A 7,037-nucleotide genomic window follows, 5' to 3' on the forward strand; every position below is an offset into this window, starting at 1 on the left:
ACCGGTATTTATTAATTTATTAGGATTTTACCATCATGTTTACACTTCGGTTACATTCATGACAGGAACGGTAGTTACTCATTACACAAGGTTCATCAGTTCACAAGGTTATATCGAACAGTCATGGACAATTTTGCACTTGCGTGTCTTTGGACTGTGGGAGGAAACCCACAAAGACACGAGGAGAACATGCAAACTCTGACCTGGACTGCTCCACCTTGGAATCGAACCCAGGACCTTCTGGCTGTGAGGCGACAGTGCTACCCACCTTGCCACCCAGATATGCTCAAAAACCCCCAGAGTTTATTTATTAGGATGTTTATATCATGTTTTACACACTTTGGTTACATTCATGACAGAACAGGTAATTACTGGTAACACAAGAATCTGTAGTTCAAGTCTGTGTTCATGTCAAACACAATCATGTCATGGACAATTTCGTATCTCCAATTCACCCCACTTGCACATCTTTGGACTGTGGGAGGAAACCGGAGCTCCCGGAGGAAGTTTTAGTTTATTAGGATTTTAGCATCATGTTCTACATCTTGGTTACACTCATGACAGGACAGGTAGTTTTCTTACACAAGGTTCATCAGTTTACAAGGTTATATCGAACAGTCATGGACAATTTTGTATCTCCAATTCACCTCACTTGCATGTCTTTGGACTGTGGGAGGAAACCGAACCCAGGACCTTCTTGCTGTGAGGCGACAGTGCTACCCACTTAGCCACCATGCCGCCCCAACATGTATTGAGGTGATATGTCCCCCAGCAACATTTAGATATGCTCAAAAAGCCCCCAGTATTTATTTATTTATCAGGATTTTAAAGTCATGTTTACACACAAGTTTTTAATGTCAAACAGTCATGGACAATTTTGTATCTCCAATAAACCTCACTTGCATGTCTTTGAACGCAGACACAGGCCGCTCCACCTTGGATTCGAACCCAGGACCTTATTGCTGAGAGGTGACAGTGCTACCCACAAAACCACCGTGCCGTCCAGATATGCTAAAAAACAAAAACAAAACAAAAAACGGTATTTTTTTTATTAGGATTTTAACGTAATGTTTTACACACTTTGGTTTCATTCGTGACAGAACAGTAATTACTGGTTACACAAGAATCTTCAGTTCAAGTCATGGACAATTTTGTATCTCCAGTTTACCTCACTTGAATGTCTTTGGACTGTGGGGGGAAAAAACAGAGCTCCAGGAGAAAATCCACGCAGACACAGGGAGAACATGCAAACTCCACACAGATAGAACCTTCTTGCTGTGAGGTGACGGTGCTACCCACTGAGCCACCGTGCCGTAATACTGTATAACAACGGCATAATTACAATTTATTTATTAGGATTTTAATGTCATGTTTTACACACTTTGGTTACATTCATGACAGAACAGGTACTTACTGGTTACACAAGATTCAACAGTTCAAGTCTGTGTTAATGTCAAACACAATCATGTCATGGACAATTTTGTATTTCCAATTCACCCCACTTGCACGTCTTTGGACTGTGGGAGGAAACCGGAGCACACGGAGTAAACCCACACAGACACCGGGAGAACATGCAAACCACGCAGAAAGGACCCAGGCCGCCCCACCTGGGGATCGAATCCAGGGTGACAGTGCTGCCCGGCTGAGGAAAGTACTAAAACGTCTGTGCTACACCACAGTGCCAAAAGTACGTAGACACCTGTTTAGCATTTGAATTAACAAGTGCATTACATCAATAATACTGTATAACAATGCCGTAATTACAATTTATTCATTAGGATTATGTTTTACACACTTTGGTTACATTCATGACAGAACAGGCAGTTACTTGTTACACAAGATTTCTCAGTTCAAGTCGTTAATGTCAAACACAGTCATGAATAATTTCGTATCTCCAATTAACCTCACTTGCATGTCTTTGGGGAGACATGGGGAGAACACGCAAACTCGGACACAGACCACTCCACCTGGGAATCGAATCAGGACCTTATCGCTGTGAGGTGGCAGTGCTAGCCACAGAGCCACCCCCAGTACAGTGAGGTAAAACTTATAAATAAACATTCCACTCACTAGCTTTGTTTTTGTTTGATTCTTAATGCCATGTCTGCTGCTATGGCTATTATCATGGCTGATATTTAGATCCTAAAAAAATCAAAGTGGGGGTTAGTTTGTTTCTTTACTCTTGGACAGGGATGAGGGTGTAGTTTCCGTGCCTGTAAGGGTGTAGAGTTTAACAGATTTTTCATATATTATAAGGTGTTAAGTTTCTTGGGAGATTTCCGTGTAATGGTTTGTATAGTAGAATTTCGTTCTTGTGGTGTTCATCTTTTGGCATGCATAGAGTATGTTTGACAGGTTCTTGATCCACTGAGGTGGGCAAATGGAAAGCTGTCTACTAGCTTAGGATCTGTCAGTGTTTAAATCAGTTGTTAATACGGCAGGAATGATTAAGAACGTCCCTCTCTGACGTTCAATTCATGGCTACGTCCTTGCTGTATAAACGCTACACTTTCAAGTATCTGAAAACAGTTCAATCGTAGTTTAATTAGTTTGGTATGAATAAACTTCACTGGCCTTCAGAGCCCATATCTTAATACAAGGTCGTAGCCATGAACTAAACACTGGGGGTGACCAAATCTACAGAAGAAAGGGGGGTTAATGGAAACACTGACTGATCCTAACGTTACACAAACCTAAGTGGAATGTTTACTAATAATGTTGACATCGATATATTGGAGGGCATTTTGAGCTTACCTGAATATTAATTACAGCCTTGCCTCAATCTCATTCAACCCTTTTTTTAAATGAATTGGAACACTAATTCTTCTTATCAAACACTGGTGCCAGACTGAATGGACACAAATTCCTAAAACCCTATCGTAAAGGCTGCTTTAGCTGCAGTGAGGCAGGCAGTCAGTCAAGGCAATTCTGGATACATGCAAATGGGTTTGAAATTTGCTTTAACAAGCATATCTTACTGCAGATCTGTAGTGATGATGATACCTTAACATTGATATAAACTCCTCGGTTTTGCTAAGATATTCAACTTTCTGCAAAAATTCAGAATATTTTAAAGAATAAATTCTGTAGAACAGTTTTTTTAACACTAGGCTTGTGGACCCACAGAGCTTAAAATATTTTCCTACTGCTGAAATACCATATTTGCAAATCAAACCTTTTGGAAAGAGACAACCATGCCCGTTAAGTGGCTTCCTAGGACTGAAACTAAGAACGCTTGAGCTAAATAATATAATCTGTAATAGGCTACAATACACAGACAACTAACAGACTAGTCAAACCAAGTCTTTACATGGCACATGGGCAGTGCAGCGCTCTTATGTGCTAACTCACCACTGCTAAGATCTTAAGCGCAAATCTAAGCTGGACATCCAACAGGCACAACTGACTGTGCCTGAGGGAGGGAGTTGAATGGGTTCCTTATTGTTGCTGCAACTGCAGCTTTGTGGAGGCATCTGCACGAGAGATGGAGGATTCACACACTTCATGGCGCTATAAGATACGACTCTCTGTGAGTCTACCTATGCCAGGGGAAAAGAAGCAGATGGCAAATGAAGGGTGGGGGTGCATGATAGCCTGAGATTCTTTTTGCTCAGGTGCAGCAACAGAGAAAGTAACAATAAGGGTACTGGACATGACTAAATGTCTTTTTTCTTTTATAAGAAGACAGGGCAGTGGTGCTATAATAGAAAAATAAATATATAATAAATAAAAAGTCATTATTGACTTTGCTTTGTGCACAACAATGCTGAACAAATAGGGGACTTCCAAATAGGGTATGCTGCCACAATTATACTAATTATAATACATAAACTAAGTTCAATATATTAATCTTATATAATTGATTATATATTATACACATTAGTATTTGATTTGGCTAAAACAACTGAACTTAATTAAAATGGGTGTCCACAGACTTCTGGCCATTTAGTATACCATATAAAGGCATTTTGCCAGTAGTACACTTCATAACATACCTTTTCCTATTCCTGTCTCTTTTGTGCTGCTTATACACTACTTTAAAAAAGTTGTAACCCAGAGAAATGCTTTTTTTTTAAACTAATATCTACAAACATCTTTCGCTTGTTACTCTTTATATAAATGACCAGTGTCTTCTCAGTTAACAAAAACAGCGTTATTATTGTTTTGGATATTAAATAATCACCAGAACGCTGAACTGATCTGGCTGCATTAGGTTTACATCCCTGACTGAAAGTACATATTTCTAATTTTAGTCATTTCAAGAGTCAAGCAGAATTTACAAGCAGAAGTATAAAGCGGATCTATACGTCACTGTGTGATGTCACATTCATAAGGCCTATTCACAACTGTCAGAGCCAGCTTTAAATAGCATTACTTTTAAGGGCTTTATTTTTTCACATTAATTAATTTTACTAAACACTTGACCTTTGATATTATGTTCTAGATACTAAACAAATGACTATAAAAGGTCATATTATACTGGCACAGGTGCTCAAATCAGTGGAAAAATACACTATACACGGCCAAGATCCAGGGTTTGAATCTCAGCTGTGCTATTGGCTGGTCAGGCATCTAAACAGACACCGCTGGCTATGTCTTAATGGGAAGGTCCAAACTGCCTAACCATTAAAAGGTGCACTTGTTGTCGTTATCTCAGCGCTGGTTCAAAGCACAGATAAAAATAAGGAGGGTTGCATTCGATAGCCAAGCAATGTAAAAACTGTCAAATCAGGCATGCTGACCTGAATGACCCACCATGGCGACCACTGAACATAAATGAGCAGTCGAAAGAAAAACAAACAAATAAAAACAGCCTTATACGTCTGAAGCATAAAATACAATTGGAATACAGCGTTACCTTGTAACTCAACATCCCCTAAACTCAAAATGTTTGAAACTCAACGCTCGTCGAGAAATTTGTACCCTTAAACTCAACGTGTTCAGTTTGTTTTTTAAATGTATTTATTTAATTTCAAATTAACAATGAAGTCACTTTGTTCAGCACTTGGCTTGAGCGGTGCGGTAATACGTCAAGGTGTGCACATGAGACGAATCTGCATTTGTGTGGATTCACTCCGAAAGCTCCACATGTATGTGTTCAGCTGGATTTTCCTCGCTGTTGCACTTTTAAACTTGTGTTACAGCTCGGGGTTCTGAGAAATTGTAAGAATCAGCTGTTTTAGACTATTTTAAGAGAGTCTGAAACACTTATCGGTAAACAATTTCCCTCGAGATTAATAAAGCTCTATCTATCTATCTAAAAAAAAACTTAGTCACTTAATGTATTAAAATTATGACTCTCTCCACTAATGAAATTCCTTGCTCATTGTTTTAGTACAATGTCACGTTAAGCTTTGTGCAACTGTTATTTATTTTTAACTGTCTCAATTGTATTTTTGTTTTTACTTCTTTCTTGTTTTACACTATTTTCAGTGTATAAGTATCAAAAACAACCCCATTATACATTTTACATTAAAATACACGCAAGTCCAAAGAACCGTGGAACGCATCAACGATACCTTGAAACTCCACTCCCAGAACCAACTGACGTTGAGTTTTAAGGTAGTTCATTCGCTCATCGCTGGATTTAAAAGGTGCAGGTTAATGGATCTTTTTAAATTGAATTATTGTTCATTTTATTTTCTAGGAAACACATTGTAGCAAATTGCTGAATTGCTGATAGGGGGAATAATGGAAGATTTATCATCCAAAGAAAATACACTGAAAACACTTAGGCTGGCTTGTTTAAATTCCTTTTATCAGTCACGTTATAGATGCTCACAACGAAAACAAGGCAGACTCTCTTGCTAAATAGCAAGCATTTTTGATATACACAAGTGACTAGTGCTTCTGGATCTTTGTGTACTTTACATACTGTGAGAAGATACCCAGTATAACCCCCTTTCTAAGTGAAGCACTTGAGTTTGAACTCATTTTTATTCAACTGCGTTTACTGCTACAAAGAATGGCGTTTAGATGCGAGTTTTAGCCAAAGCTATTACCATTAGCTCGTTACCTAAGAGCAACATTTTTTGAAGAGAGAGACATGTCGGGAAAGCTGTTTTAATGTGATAAATGTGAATAAAACTACAATGTGTTGAAGGTCGTGTTGTGATATGTATACTTAAATGCGAGAATAATACAAAGGCGAATATGTGGGACATGGTTCTGAATAACTGTTCTGTAATTGAGTGATACACGCAGTTAGCAGTGAAACGATGCGTGATGGAAATATGAACAGCAGACCATGCAGTGCATTAGCATAGTCGCTAACTAGCTTGGGTTTGCTATAACCGACCCTACATAAAGCACCCAAACCTGGTATGCTCGTGAGGGGGGAGGAAGCGTCTTAGCTAAAGTAGTCAGTCCGTAAAACTTCACATATTTCCCAAAACAATAAAAGCTGAGGTGAGGCTATGCCGGGTTTAGTGTAAAAACGAACCTCTTCACGTAAACACACAAACACACACACACACACACACACACACATAATGCGTTATTTACTAACAACAGTTAAAGCTTTCGAGCTTCCAAGCTTTATTTCTGCTTGACTGTCGCTAGCAAGCTAACAAGTAGCAACAACCAATTCCAAAAAGCGCGTACAGCTAGCTAGCATTTCACCAGACACAAAAGTATGCACAACTCACCACATCCGATATTACCCGGGCCTCTCCACCGTACTGAATACACCGAATAACGAGTGAGCTCTCCGGCAACAGGAGTGGACGGGCTGATAAGTGGAAGTTGCGCTTGTTTGAACGTGTTGAGAGGATGGGCTGAAGCTGACCGGCTTTGTACCGTTAACACTCACTTCAACTACTGTCCTCTCTTCAGTTCACTACTATAGCGGAGCAGCAACATGTGCACTGTTTGACTTCAGCACAGTCCACTCCTCAAGGGGTGTCCGTATTAACACAAACTCATTTTTTTAGTAATAATAAAGTGAAACTACACGCTGAATTTGTGTTTTATTTTAATTGTATTATTTCATTTATAAAATCGGTTACTTTTTTTTGTTCAGCGCATTAGAATCCCTG

At 39.2% G+C, this 7,037-nt stretch overlaps 1 protein-coding gene across 1 annotated transcript in view; it reads right to left on the reverse strand.

Annotated features, from left to right (window-relative positions):
* The window catches only part of uba1 (ubiquitin-like modifier activating enzyme 1), a 29,188-nt gene extending 22,368 nt beyond the window's left edge, over positions 1-6,820 (reverse strand). Inside the window, exon 1 of the mRNA XM_063015142.1 lies at positions 6,648-6,820. The gene's annotated coding sequence lies outside the window, so the exon portion shown is untranslated. The remainder of the gene's footprint in view (positions 1-6,647) is intronic.
* Between the last annotated feature and the right edge of the window lie 217 nt (positions 6,821-7,037).

This window comes from Trichomycterus rosablanca, chromosome 19 (assembly GCF_030014385.1).
Source record: "Trichomycterus rosablanca isolate fTriRos1 chromosome 19, fTriRos1.hap1, whole genome shotgun sequence".
Taxonomy (NCBI): domain Eukaryota; kingdom Metazoa; phylum Chordata; class Actinopteri; order Siluriformes; family Trichomycteridae; genus Trichomycterus; species Trichomycterus rosablanca.